The sequence below is a fragment of the Natator depressus genome, chromosome 2, assembly GCF_965152275.1.
Source record: "Natator depressus isolate rNatDep1 chromosome 2, rNatDep2.hap1, whole genome shotgun sequence".
In the NCBI taxonomy this organism is placed as follows: Eukaryota; Metazoa; Chordata; order Testudines; family Cheloniidae; genus Natator; species Natator depressus.
In genome coordinates, this window is record NC_134235.1 from 70683541 (window position 1) to 70698868 (window position 15328).

At 43.7% G+C, this 15328-nt stretch overlaps 1 protein-coding gene and 1 long non-coding RNA gene across 3 annotated transcripts in view; one reads left to right on the forward strand and one right to left on the reverse strand.

The window, feature by feature from the left end:
• SNTG1 (syntrophin gamma 1) overlaps positions 1-15328 on the reverse strand; it is an 814219-nt gene that overhangs the window by 516104 nt on the left and 282787 nt on the right. Inside the window, exon 1 of one of the 2 annotated variants that reach the window (XM_074944401.1) lies at positions 972-1296. The exons of the other annotated variant lie outside the window; for it this stretch is intronic. The gene's annotated coding sequence lies outside the window, so the exon portion shown is untranslated. Of the gene's footprint in view, positions 1-971; positions 1297-15328 lie in introns of those variants that run through there. 2 annotated transcript variants of the gene reach the window in all.
• On the forward strand, positions 552-14203 carry LOC141982382 (uncharacterized). The gene is made up of 3 exons (XR_012638050.1): positions 552-684; positions 4132-4247; positions 14066-14203. It is a non-coding gene; the product is annotated as an uncharacterized LOC141982382 (long non-coding RNA).

The following is a 15328-nucleotide window of genomic DNA, read 5'->3' on the forward strand; positions in this document are numbered from 1 at the left end:
ATACATGCCTTTTCCTCTCCTTCTAGTTTGTGGATATAGGAGACTGCATTTCTAGAGGGAGGAGGGGAATCGAGGTGAACATAAGAATGGCCATACTGGGTCAGACCAAAGGTCCACCCAGCCCAGTGTCCTGTCTGTCGACAGTGGCCAATGCCAGGTGCCCCAGAGGGAGTGAACCTAACGGGTAACGATTAAGTGATCTCTCTGCCGCAGTCCATCTCCACCCTCTGACAAACAGAGGCGAGGTGCACAGACCCTTGGAGAAGTGGGGGGCAGAGTGGAGCAGACGCACACACATCCCTGGACAAAGCAATGGTCTTAGTGATGACTGAAGCCGGGTCCCTGCTGGGAAAGGCTTGAGACGCTTGTTGCATCTTTAAAGACGCTGCTCTAGGTGGACCCCTGTATATTGCCGATTGCTCGCCTCTCCTGCCCTAGCTCAGAGCTTGGAAATCGCTCCGGTGCCGGGCTCACCAAGGAGGGGCTGGGAGAGAGCGAGCTCGTACCGTCAGGGGGGCTGGTGAACACACCCCACGCGGCGGGACGCGCTTGTAGCAGGGATTGGCTAACTGTGCTCTGCCAGGGTGCTCAGGGAAGGAGGCCGCCGCACTCCCAGGCGCTCACACGGCACCCGGGCTGGCACAGCGGCGGCGTACCCGGGTGCGGGGAATACATTGGCACTCGGTAAAGTCTCCCCACCCCCACCCAGCCCCGCGCTCCCCGGCCGCAGACACGCGGGCTGCTGTGCCCTTTCGGCAGCACCGCGGCGGGGCGGGGGCCGGAGGCTGGGCCGCGAACCCGCGCGGTGATCGCGGGCGGCTCGCCCCAGTCACACAGCCGGGCGCTTCCCCGCGCGCGGATTTCAAGCGCACTTTCCCGCTGGGTGCCCATGAGGGGGAGGCGGGGGCGGGTCCTCCCCGCTCTCCGGTCCCCTGCTTCCGTGGAAGGGCGTCTCGTTAGAAGCCACCTACCCAGCCGTCGGGCCCGGAGCTGCGCGTTTGTCCTGCTCAGCCCCTTTGCTCCCTGCGAAGAAGGCGCTGCAGGAGCCGTGCTGCCTGCCAGCGGAACGGTGATTCCGCCGGACACGCCGCCGCGCAGGGGAGCGACCCGTAAACCAGGTGGAAACGGAGCCGCTTACAGGCACGCAGACCCCGGGCATCGCAGCCGTACTTAGTCCCGCTCTGGGGCTGCCGGGCAGCGAGCCCCTGATTTTAGGCTAGCGGCGTGGAGAGCCCCGTGCCGCCTTTCCCCGGGTGGAACCCGCTCGCGGAGGGACCAGGCCATCTTTAGATGCCTCGTTCCAGCCCACGGCCGCGATGTGGAGCGCCACAGCCAGGGAAATCTCGCCTCTTAAAGTGGCAACAATTTAAAGCAGTAGGATGAAATTAACCCTCTCAGGCTCCGGGGTTTGGGGAGGAGAGACGTTCAGGCACTCCGCCTCCACCCCATTTTCTTTTTAGAGGCAATTCCACACAGTTAAGGAAGTGAAGGGTATTTGGGAACAGATTCAAAATGATTTGCTAGTTCCGCGTTTCTCAGAGGCGGCACCCGGCTTTGCTTGGGGCCGCAGCCTCCTGGGCAGTGATGGGGGCGAGGGCCACTAGCAGGGATTGGGCCCTGTCACCCCTGGAGCCAGCCAGTGTGAGTTCCCCACCTTCCCCAGAGCAGTGGGGCTCAGGCTTCCGGCTTCAGCCCTGGGGTGTCGGGAAGCAGGCTCTTGCCACGCACTGGCAGGCTCCGACTGGGGCTTCAGGCTCTGGCTGTGTAGTGACGGGCTCCGTCCCCCTCATTGCCCTGGCCCAGGCTGCCTCTCCAGCCCCCCTTCCCCCCCCACACGGCCTCCCTACCCACCTCCCCATCCCAGGCTTAACTTGTCCCCTGGCTTGCCAGGGCTGAGTAAGTCTGTTGTTGTGAAACATGACATTTGTATGTTTGTTAATATAACTTTTCACTACCTGCCAGTTAATTAACAAATCTGCTGCTATGAAAAGTGATATTAAGAAATGGACAAATATTGCTTTCCAGGGAAGCAGACTTATTAGCTAGCAAGTCTACTAAAAAAAAAAAAAAAAAAAAGCAACCACAAAGGCAAAAGAAACAGCAACAAAAACGTACAATGCTTGCATGGTATTGTATTTGTGTTTCTTTTCTGTAAAGAAGTAAAGACAACTGTATGTATTTTTTAAAATTAATTACTATGACGGAGACATGTATAATGTGCACATTTATTTTTCCTAAAATTAATTATTTTAGGAAAAATTGTCACAGCACCCACCAGGAAGAGTTGGTGGCCACATTCTGAGGCCACCAAAAAATTTGTTGCAAGAATCCCTATGCTAGTTCATGTTTTACTGAACTTTTCTCCACATACTATTACTTAGACCGTTCTTGACACAATATTATTTCATTTCTAATTTTTATTGTTGAAAGATCTCCAGCTGTAAATTGGGAGCTGATGCAAACAAAAGCACTATTCATGTTATTTATTACTTTCATAAATATTAACTGCGATAACGTGCAGTGAGCCATCAAGCAACATTAAAGAAGGCAACTTTATGCAGATTAAATGCAAAGCTAATAGTTACTCTAGAAAGAGTAAACAAGTGGTGAGTTGATAAATGCATAAGAACGTGCAGTTTGATTGGCTTTATGCCTACTTGAACACATTTGTATTTCAGATCTGGAGATACAAAGTCCCTTTTTAATAGTGAAATATTAACTGAGCAATTTGTATCTGCAAGCCAAATAGATATCTGTCCCACTGTTCATCCTCTGAAAAATTTTGAATGATTTAAATTGACAGTTCTGGTCATGTTGATATGTTTTTTTTTAACTCCAACAAGTACTGGAAAAGTAATCAATTATACCTGTTACTATCCAAGTCTAAATATATGTATCTTTGAGTTGAGAATTAAATGGATCTGCTGAGATTGCAACACTGCAACTATAGCTCAAATATGCTAAACCAATACATGGAAAGAGACCCATGAGTTTGAAAATGAATGCCCTTCCTCAAACAAATCATTTTCACAGTGTTTTCAGTAAGGACATGATCATTTGAAGGCTTTACACTCAATTTAACAGCATTTCTGTATTTGTTTGTCTGGCTAATGCAATTACTTTTCAATGCCAATTCAATTCCAAGTTTTCAGGGAATGTTCTAGCCATCAATGGCCAGAAATATATTATTTGTGAGAAAAATGGAAAACCAAAACATGGGAAATGGGAGACATATGAAGTCCCTGCCAGTTCTTTAGCACAGCTATAGTTTCAAGTATTCCTGCAATTGTTTACCCAGATCAAATAACTCGTTCATGGAAACCCATTATTGCCTTCCAGCATAAACATACTCCTATCTGATCTCTGCCTATCCTCACAATACAGTTTAACATGTTGACACACTCAATGACTTATCTCCTAGACAGAAAGAATAATGGTGGTGAGAAGCACTGGACCAGAGGGAAAAGGGGTCATACACATGATCCCTGGTGTGTGTGTGTGTGTGTGTGTGTGGAGAATAGGGGATCCTGAGCTGCCATGGAGGGAAAAAGAGGGGAATGGGGCACATAGAGCCACTGGCAAAGGTTGGGAGACCCCAGAATTGAGGGTGGAAGGGGAATGGAAGTGCATGCAAAGCCCCTGACATGGAGAGAAGGGAAATGGGGGTGCACACAGAGCTGCTGGTATGGGGGAATTTGGTATGTGTAGAGGGGTAATGGGGGACACACAGAACCCCTGGCAGGGGAAACAGGGGGTTGTTGCAGGGAGCCCCTAAAACAGAGGGGCATGGGAGGATGGCACCCAGGGATCTTGTGGGGGAGAATGGAGAGATGCAAGAGGCCCCTGGTATGCACAATAAGCTTGGCCTATACAAGCTATGAAGCATACAACCCCATAATTTAATTTTAAATGCACAGTTTCTAAACTAAGTAGATTTATTGGAGGGTGGATCAGAATCTATGAAACATGGAATGTTTGGTTATAGACTGTCCCAATAAAAAGGGGGTTGAACAGGGATTCTGTTGTAGAGATATATTCCAGCAAGGTCCGTCCTATGTTTGACCTTTTGAAGCCACCTCTCTGTACATTTCACAAACTTTGATATAAACAAATTGATGTGTTTATTCCCAGCTGCTGAAAGAAGATCTAAAAATCTTTCATGGGGATTCCAATAGCAATGGTCACTCTTTTCTTTCATGTGAAGATGACCAGGCTAAAAATTAAAGAAAGTTATGCTTTCAGCAATGGTAAGTGCAACAGGATGAAATCACATTACAGGTAAGATCAGAATGTTCTCAAGCATGTATACCACTATTTAAAGTCAGATTAGATAAACCGGAATTTTTTCTGCAAAAAAACAGATCACTCCCATTAACTAATGACACTGAGTAAAAGATAAATCACGGTTAGTTTAGCTGGTATTGCAGTTTTTACAGCTGCAACAGGATGACGAAATTCCAAGACAGCTCTGAGGATGAGAAGTAAACATATAGGAAACAGAAAATAAAGAGGAAGAAAATTCAGCATTAACTCACAAACTCTGCTGAGAACTCATGTCACCTCAAGAATCAATGACAAGATACACTTTATAAAATTATATAGACTGCCTTTCCATAGTCATGTATTTCCTATTTTTTTTCTGCACCCCTTACCAGAGGACACATTCTGCTTTCTAGCTAAACAGCTGTTCATCTCAAATGTGGGATGTGATTTTGACATCTTACTGTCTGGCATTTGTGCACAAATCTATTGAATATTCCAGTGTGAGACTAAGCTGGATATTCTGTAGGATAAGGGTTATTAACCAGAAAGTATGTGGGGGGGAAATAAAGATAATGCGTATGAGAAAAAGCATATGAGAAAAAATTATCTGCAGTGTTGGACATTCAAGATGGACAAATTAGGAAGAAATTACAAAATCCATTCAGGAATCAAGATGACTCCACTGTAGGAAGTGAAAAAATTAGTCCTGACCCAAAGCCCATGGGAAATAATGGGGGAGTCTCTTCATTGACTTCAAAAAGGCCTCAGATCAGGCCCATTTAAAGAAGCACATATGTCAGGGTCTTTTTTGTTGGGTGTCCCCTATTCTTTCTCTGATGGAGACTTCACAGATTGAAGCCCTTGTCATCAATTTAAAACAGCCACTGGCATCATATGTACTCCAAACTGAGGGGGAAAAAATAAATGCTTGCTTTGAGCATGACAGGCTATAGCTGAAGTAGCCAGGGGAGATGTTCATTGACAAATAACTGTTCTCTTTTAGCAATAAAAGATCTTAATTGTATCTTAGAATACATATGTTTTTAATTCTTAGAAAATGTCAGTCTGTTTTAATTGGTTAAATATAACTAAGTAATCAACGAGAGAAGTGAAATGAAACTGAGAGCACTGATTTATTCCCCACCCCCCCAATCTGTATCAGAAAAGATGAAGTTTTGTTTAGCTTTGACAATAATTATGATAAATGCTATTTTAGTAAGCAGGATGCCAGTGTATCTCCCTAAACAGCAATTGGAATACATATGCCCTATATCAAACAGTTTACCATTTTGTCAATGGGTCTGAAGTCCTAGGTATTGTTTATCCTGAATGTAAGAAGGGCAGATAGTATCCCCAAATTCTGAACTATTCACGTTATTCCAAGGTTCCACCTAGAATGTCTTCCATAAAAAAGAACAATGTCTAGACCAAAAAGGGTTAAGAATCCCTGTAGGCTGGGTAAAGCAGCTAGAATATGTGGTAAAGAGTTTATTTTTCCACTTTTATAAAATGTGTGTGTCATTTGTCACCAAGGCTTGCAATCTGGAGTTTTGGTTAGGTAATTAACAGTGGTCAAAACAGCCTCTTGGAATCTGTTTGGCCCAGGAGATTGCAACAATTTTTTTCAGTGACAGACCGTGCCACTCTGATTCCTGTCTATTACTTTGAGATTACACTACTGAAATGTGCTCTACATGAAACTCCGTCTTAAATCCATTTGGAAACTCACACTGGTGCATAACCAAACGTGGACCCAATTTTGTGTGAACCTGAGTTGATGAATTTTGCATGATTATGAGGTAAAAATTAATTATTTTTACATAACTCAGGTGGAACTCATCAGTTCTGACTGAATTTCACCTGGAGATTTTGCACTTGTTCATAACTAAAATTCAGAGTTAAATCTGGATTGGGTAAACCCTTGCAGATTGAACTGGAAGGAAAGAGTTCCATGAACCACTAAGAAAGCAACATTGTCAAGTTCTCAACCTGGAGCCCTAGTTCCTGGTTCCAAATGCCATAGGCCCTCAGTGCCTTCCAGCACACTGCCTTAATTGACTGTTATTGCTACCTTTCTATATTTCCTTTATGCCAATCCATGGTTGTCTTGAATCTGATTAATGCATAATTTCTTAATTGATAACAAAACAATTCAGTAGCTTCAGGGGGAAAAAAAATCTGCTTTTTTATAATAAATAAAGACAGAGATAAATTGTTAATTATCAAAAATAAGAGCAAAAGAACAATTCACACTGTATAAATAATGGAACAGTAAGAAAATTATCAGCCACAATTTTTCTAAATAATCTTTACTATCTAATTATTTTCATAATCACTATTTCTTCATCATAAGAAAATGAAATTGCCTTCTGGGGCTTTAAAAATATCTTAAGCACTAAACATTTCAAAATTTCCTTATGATTTTGGTTAACATAAAACTGATGAAGGCATTTGTCATTTTAAATAACTGACTTGTAAGAGTAAATAGGCTGTGTAACCTAGTCTACACAAAGGACCTAAAAAAAAAAAAAAAAAAGGATTGTGAAGGCAGAGAAATCTTAGTTCAATCTGCATCAACTTTTAATGTGATAGTTAAAAGATGTGATCATGGAATATAGAATGTCATCTGCAAATAGTGTAATGGACTACACATATTGTGAAACATGTGGCTGTAACTGTATCTTGTAAAATGATGACCATGCTGCTGGCATTACAGATCTAAGTGTAGACCTTTAGTGTTCACTTTACAAATACAGAATCGCTTCAATTGGTTTGTGTGGATGTAAGGAAGGACATAATTTTGCCAAAGGTTTGAAAGCATCCACCACCCTGTGAACTCCTACACATATACATATTTAAATAGGACAGTAATTGATGCTGTAGTCAATCCTAAAATGGATATTACAGCCTAGTCTGGGCAACATCTCAGCTCTTCAGTTCTCCCAAACTGGAGGGAAATATGCATCTGACCAGTGTGCCATCTGAACAGTGCAGAGTGGCTGGAACAGGGGGTGAGAATATGAGCCATGATGTCTGCATGCTATACTGATGTATTTTTTTAAGAAAGTGCCCTGTGTCTTAGAAGTACTGGAGCAGGTGAATGTATAAGCTCACATTTTACTTTACAGTTAAAAAGTAGCCAGATAAAGTCTGAGTCAGATCCCATCTAGCATAAATCAACGCAGCTGCACTGAAGTCAATTGAGCTATGTAGATTTATACCAGATAAGAATCTGGCCCAAAGTATTCTCTTTTTTCCCCCTTCGTAACCTGGTGGCATAATATTCAGATGGACTCCCAGCACACATGCAAAATACCTCTCCCCCTTATACACCTCTGAATTGCCTCATGCTCATGCCCTATTCATTTTCTCACCCTCTGAAAAGTTCCTCCTAATTAACTCATGCCACCCTATGTTTTCACTCTCACCTCCCAAAACCTGGTGGGCTCTGCCCCTTGCTTCATCTCCCACCAAGTCCCTGGTGACTCTTCCTCTCTCTACAACACTGCCCTCCTTCCACCCTGTTTTATCCTCTGCTACTCCTCCTGAAAGTATAGATATCCTCTGCGGGGGGCGGGACAGGATGATAGCTGATCCAACAGATTCAAGAGCCTTCTCATGAGACTGCTGGTGTAGGATCCTCTTGGAGTTGCAGTTTCCTGGACTGTATACATGGAAATATTCTCCACTTCGGTATAAGTGACTGGAATCATTGCGGGGTAGGAGAGAGGGACTATTACTATGTGAAATAAGCAGGAATCTAACATTCCTGCTAGAAAAGGGGTTGGTTTTTTGTTTTTTATTTTGGGGCTGTGTGTGTATATAACAGAAGATTATCACTCATTACAAAAACATGAAATATCTGAGATGAAGCTCTAGCTCTGATACCACAGTTCCCAAGAGCTACAGACTCCAGGGCAAACAAAGCACTCATGCAACTCCAACTAGGGTTGCTTAAAGTTATAATAAACCACCCACAGCAATTTATTCAGAAAACATGAAATTCATAATTTAGCAGTAAAAGCAAGACTCACATAAATATGTGCTCATTTTGGGGAAGTGAAAATGCATCGCCATGGTATTTTTGAAGTGCTCTTTTTTTTTTTAGCTGTAGTCTGTGGCCTCATAATTTCAGAATTATGTTTGTATTATGCTATCTACTTATATCATCCCCATCACAATAATAATCTGAGTGCCTCTCAAGCACTTACACAACCCAACCTTGCCGGAGGAACAGAGAAATTAAGTGGCTTTTCCAAAGTCACAAAGGGATCTGTCTGTTTTAGGTACTTATAGTGACAGGTATGGCAGTTTCCTGCAATATCTTTGGGCAATCTTATTAAATTAAATGTAAATAGCTTTGAAGTCCACTGTATTATAAATGCAAAATTTATGTATTATTGTGGGATTGTATAACTTCTCTGTGGGGGAAGGACATGGCCAATGTTATGTACCTCAGATGACTATTTTAGACAAAGTGTGAGACGAATGAACTTTCGGGGCAAAAAAGAGAAGGAGATTTCCCAGGAAATCTCTATGGGGAGGTCTATGCAAATATACCCTCTCCTGTAATGCAAGAACTCAGCCTTTTGAAGCTTCACCTTCAGGAGGTGACCTTAGTCTGCTGATTACTTGTTAAATGAGGACAAGATCAAAAGCCAAAACCCTACAAAGAAAAGAATGAATGATTTGAAGCAGTGCTTGATCGGTTATGAATTTATGACCACAGAAATCCCGCTTGGTGGGCTTTGAAGGACTGATCACCTACCAGATCCTTTGTTGGAGCTGGGGGTGATCTCTGGTAAGTTTAATAGCATGTATTTAAGAACACATTAAGAATAAACGTGCTTACTGAGGAAGGGCTGTTTGGTAGCTTACAGGTACAGACAATGACAGTTTTCACAGCCTCTGAGGAGAAAGCAAAGAAGGCCTGTGTACTGTGGAACTCACAGCATAGGCAGGGAACCATACAGCTGGAAATACTAGCCAGGAAGCCTAGAGTGGTTACCCTTGCTGGACCACAAGAAGGAAATCCAGGTGTAGTTGCGCTGAACTGTGACACGTAAACGCCCCCTATTACTGTAGCATCTGAGTCCCTCACCATCATTAATATACTCATCCTTACAACAGCCCTGTGAGCAAAAGCGCGGGAAGTAGAGGTGTGGGGTTGGGGGTGCTGCAGCACCCCCAAGTTTTGCACCTGGCATCCCAGCCACCAGCCCCATGCCCCTGCCACCCAGGGGGCTCTGCTGCTGGTCCCGGGGTCCCGCCTGGCCACCAGCCTGGGATCCTGCTTGTCTGCAGGTCTCGCTCGGCCACAGGTCCCATTGCCAGGGGCTCCACTGCTGGTCCCAGAGTCCCGCCCAACTGCCAGCCCCACATGCGAGGTCCCAGCTGCCTTACTCTGCTTCCCCCACTCCTGGAGCCACAGCCCTGCTCCCAGCCCCAGCTCCAGGGAGCATGGACAAGGGTAAGAGGGATGCAGCTCAGCACACCCATTCCAAAATCTGTTCCAGCACCACTGGCTGTGAGGTAGGGAAGTATTATCCCCACTACACAGATGGAGACCTGCGATACAGAGAAGCTCCATGACTTGCCTAAGGGGACACAGGAAGTCTGGAGCAGAACCAAGAATTGAACTTTGAGTCCCAGTCAAGTCCATTAACAATACTTAAGAATCCGATTCTGTCACAGAGTCTGTGACTTTAACAGACTTCTGTGACTTCTTTGGCTGACTCAGCCCACTGCAGTGGCAGGGCTGGAGCAGCTGTCAATCCGCACCCAGGAGCGGTGGCAGGGCCAGAGCAGCAGCTAGCGGTCAGCCCCCAGTGCCGCTAGAGCAGAAGTAGAAGCCCCCGGGACAGGGGCTGGCGGTGAGACCCCGATGCACGAGCAGCAGCTCCTAGGGCCAGAGCAGGAGCAGGCACCATGGCCAGGCTGAGTCGTCCCCCGGGGCTGAAGCAGGTGCCAGCGGTCAGCCTCTGGCAGAGCTCCAACTGGTAGCTCCCCCAGGGTATTTTTAGTAAAAGTCACAGGCTTCCATTAATTTTTGTTTATTGCCTGCAACCGTTCCATGACTTTTACCAAAAATACCCATGAAAAAAATCTTAACCTTAACAATACTATCCCATTTCTTACATTATCCTCCCTCTTTTTGGAAGTACAGCCACTAAAAGGGGCATTTCTGGACATGATGTAACAGCACTTACTACACAGAGTGAGCACTGATACCATTTTAAAAATATCAATTTAACAAATTGGAGTGTTCTCTTGGGTTATTGTCTTGACATTTCAAGACATCTGGAAAGGCATACAGGCATCAGTAGGTATTTCTGTGGGAAAAAATCCCACTGAAAGGTTCACTGAATCTAGCCTCACAACTGTATGATGCACATAAAAGTCCATTTTCTCTAAAAATAACATCTGTTCCATGCTGTATTATAGGTGGCTCATGAGCTGACTTCAGACATTCCACTTTGTGTTGAACTTGAATGGAAATCTTTGCACCTTTTCACTCTGTGACTAAGGGTTATGCATTAACTAATAAAGAGGCTTTTTTCTTGATACAAATAGCATATACATATTTAGTGAAAACAAAACTTATTTATCCTTTTTTGTAGACTTTTTGTCTTAGTAGACTGAACATATCACAGTGAGAGGTTGACTGGGCAACAATTTAACTATTATTTAAATAAAATTGAATTAGAAGGTTTATTGCTTTTTAGAAGCATACATTTATTAATTTATGCTCTGTATTATGATAAATGACTCCTCGGCATACTTTGAGCCTATTTCTTCCTTTGGTAAAGCATCTCATTTACCAACCTGATATTTTTCTTTGTAGTTGTGGCTTAGAATAGACAAAAACATACGCACACCAACTCCTCAGACATCTAACAAAATATGCTCCTGATTGATTGAATAGCTGTGTCAATATAAAGTTCATGCATGTTTTGTTTTCTAAGGTTAAGTAGCTTTGGGCTCTGGGTGGGCACACACACACACACACACACACACACCTCTCCTTTCACAGTGGGTGTGATTTTGAGAAGTCTAGGTACAAATCGGTCTAAACAAATATAACATTATGGAGGCAGTTTGTAGCGACTCTCATAGTTAGAACTGCATTGTAAAATGGGGTTAAAATAGACCATGAATTCTTGTCTCTCTTTAAAAGTAAGTGTCCAATTGCTGTGAAATTTGCCCTCAGTCTTTATGCCTGCTTTGTAGCACCACTGTCTGGCAAAACATGGATCTGCTGAAGCCTGCCTCAGTTTCCCCTTCAGTGGGGCAGCAATGGATTCATTTTAACAGCTGAGGCAAAGAGAAGCCAAACAAACATTCTAATTAACATAAGCATATCTCCCTTTAAATAAGCCCTCTGAAAGGAGCACTTGCACAACAGTTTAAAGGCTCTTACCTGAGAGCCCAGGATTGGGCTACTCAAAAAAAAGTTTCAAACAAAAAATCTCCAAGAGCTAGGCTAGCTATCACCATCCCTTGCCAGGTATGCATCTTCTAGTCTCCATACTACATTTTCCCTTGCCGCCTCTTCCAGTTTTAAACAGGTCAGCCCTTGCGGGGAAGGGAACCTCATTAATTATATGCAGGTGGTTCTGATTGCAGCTCCTGGCCAGCCTTTCAAAGGTAGTACACTCCCATCACAATTTTCCATTCAGCTTTGATTGGTTTCTCTTCATAATTATTTTAGTAGGAAGACTTTGAATTTTCAATCTGGTTTAATTTTTTCCATGACAGGCCTACTTTTCATTGTTAATGAATGGCTCTTAACAACACCCTTGTCCATCTACATAAAACTTGTTAGAGATGTGGATCCTAAGAGATCTGATGCAATGTATACATTGTTTTAAAGTGGGATTTAAGGTGATTTTTAGCTGTTATTCACACTCTAGCTAGAGCTGGATGGGAATCAGATTTTTAGTTTTTCAGGAAAGTTTCTGATTCTAATTATTTTCCATTCTAAAACAGAATGCAAAACAAACGTGTTTGATGTGTCCCAGGAAACAATGAGATTCATTGCTCAGGTTATTCTGATATCATAGTATATAAAAATTTAAATGGAAAATTGAAATGAAGTCACTTTGAAACAGAAAATCAAAACAGTATGTTCCAAAAATGTCAAAACATTTTTTTTCAATTTTTTATTTCAAAACAATTTTTTTGTCAAAAATGACACGCTTCTGCAAAAAGTTTTGTTTTCAGTGAATCAGCATTTTCTAATGAAAAAATATTCCCTCCAAAAATGTCTTACCAGCTCTAATTATAGCTGAAAGTTTATGCACTCAGTATGTAAGCTGGATGTAGTGATGGGGGGTGGGGGAGGGAGGCTAAGACCAACCAGGATTGATGGGGATGGATGCACATGAAACCTTCTCTGTCAGAAGCTACACTTTTCTGTCAAACTGTGTCCTATGCCAAAGAAGAGCTCATGAGCAGCTGCTGACACAAGGATTCAAGCCCAGCTACTGATGGATAAAACATTTTCCATCATTACCTGCACTTCTACTTCCCAGAAGTGCCCGGATCAGTACCCTGAGCCTCCCACTACTGAGAGCAAAGGCCATTCTCTTGAAGCCACTGTAGGAATAGAAATATACTTCTCCTAGTAGAAAACCTTCATTTGATAAAATGACTGTTATGGGTTGGCCCCAGGAAAGAAATGAAACCTACAAATCTCAAAGTCAAATAGCATCCACTATAGCATATAATCTGTTGTTTCTTCCTCCTCAAACAGAGCTGTCCATCTGTCCTCTATCTCATATTTTAGAGTCTTAAACAGTCCCAGTAGTCTTCACTTTAATTTGTGTCTTCCCCAGAGCATCAAAAGCCCTTCAGGACCACATGGGACAGGCATTTGGGAGGGACTCCATCAGAGTCCACAGAAAACTACTCCACAAATATGGAGCTCCCACCTGACTCTCAGACACTTTAGATGTACAGTGGGGTGTCTTAGGGGGTTGGCCTGTAGGGAAATCCTTCTGGACTCCCCTCCCACCACCACATACACACACCAAACTCAGATTTACTCCCCATGGCTCCACCCCTCTGGATAGTTTTAGCCTGCTCTGGGTAGAATCCTGGAACCTGGGGAAACTGAGTACCTGGCTGAGTCTCCTTAATGTAGCTACCTTGGAGCAGCTGGGTCTCAATAGTCTTTTCTCTCCTCTGTGAGAGCAGACAGACAGACAGTTTGGGCTGGCCCCAGACCATAAGCCTCCCTGCATACTGTTCTCAGTTAGTGGCAGCTCAGATGCTCTTCTCATTCTCCTGGCTTCCTCCTTAGGTACTGCTGGAACAAGAATCCTACCTATTCCCTTTTGTCCATGGCTTGGCAGAGGTTCAGGCAGCTCAGTTCCAAATCTTGATCCTCTGCAGCGGCTGCCTCTTCTTCACTGCTGCCGCTTGTGTGGGAGCAATGTTTAATCCAGCTCTCACTCTCCACATCTCCAGCCTTCCACTTTTAAAATGTCACCTTTTATCCTTATTTACTATCCCATTGTATCTGAGATACCATTGTTATTTTTGAATGTAAATAGAAGGAAATAACAGCGGTATCTTAGAGAGCTCTGCCTGGTGTCTATTAAATGGCAGACAGTTTGGGTCACAGGGAGTTGAATGCACATGTGGAATAGAAGCTATTAAAATCAGTATTTAGGGTTCCATGGTAAAAGTGGTATCTCCTATTCTAAATATAGAAAGATACCACAGTTGTCACAGAAACCTGGAATAGTGAAAACTGAATTTTTAGATGGCACTCACTCTGGGTGTATATTATTTACAGATTCATAATACAGGAGAACTTCAGAGTTATGAAGACCAGAGTTACAAACTGACCAGTCAACCACATACCTCATTTGGAACCAGAAGTACACAATCAGGCAGCAGCAGAGACCAACTGTCCCTCCCCTGCCCCCCCCCAAATAAAATAAAAGTACAGTACTGTGTTAAATGTAAACTGCTAAAAAAATAAAGGGAAAGCAGCATTTTCCTTCTGCATAGTAAAATGTCAAAGCTGTATTAAATGTTCAGTTATGGGTGTTATTTCAAAGGTTTACAACGTTTTGTTCAGGGTTATGGAACATTTCAGAGTTATGACAAACTCCATTCCCGACGTGTTCGTAACTCTGAGGTTCTACTGTATATAAAAACATTACTTATAATGTATATGGCATAAATTATTTTCTATCAGGAAAGGCACCTGTCTGAAGAAGAGGATGAGCGGGAGGAGGCACCCACTTAGCTGTTAGAGTTTATGACACCAGTCCTGCCTCCTGGTAGGGGAACCCAGGCCACCCACTCCACCAGGTTCAGACCTCTTGGCACTGTAAAGAAGGTGTCTGCTAGCTGTGGTACAGCTAACATCCTTCCCTGGATCTCGTCCTACTGCTCTTCCCTCCTCGGTGCATGACATGGCTCATGGTTCTCCCTTGCAATCTAGCCCACAGGACTCTACAGGCCAAGGAGTCCCAGCTTCATGCCGCATTTCTCCTCCTGTTGTTACCCCTCTGTGGCAGTGAATGCATATCTGTCTATCTCTGCCTACCACCCTGCTGTGCTGAAGAGATTCCTTTTTAATCCCCTCCTCCAAGTGGAGCTTATCCATCAGGCTTCGCAGGCCCAGAGTTTTTCCTGAATCCCTATCTCTCCAGTGTGGGGTTTATCCACCTCATCACACACACGCCCCTTACATTTGGTGTTGGGGTGCCCGAGTTCAAGCCTCACAGTCCACCATCCTGGAAAAAGAAATCTTCATTCTGGTGTTTGTTTCCCTGCCTGTGGGCTACCTAGAAGGCATAGGGTTGTAAGGCCAAATACCACTTCGTTATCCTGGGGTTGGTATCTTTCATGGAACTTAGCCAGCAAAGGCATACATGGTCAATTATCAAATGGAGAGGATTTCCCAGTAGATAATATTGCAATATTTCTATGGCCCACTTCGCTGCCAGGGCCTCGTCCTCCATAGCTGAGCAGGCCTTCCATGGAGAAACAATTGCTAGCTGATACAGAGTACTGGATGCTCTTCCCCATTAAAGTCATGGGACAG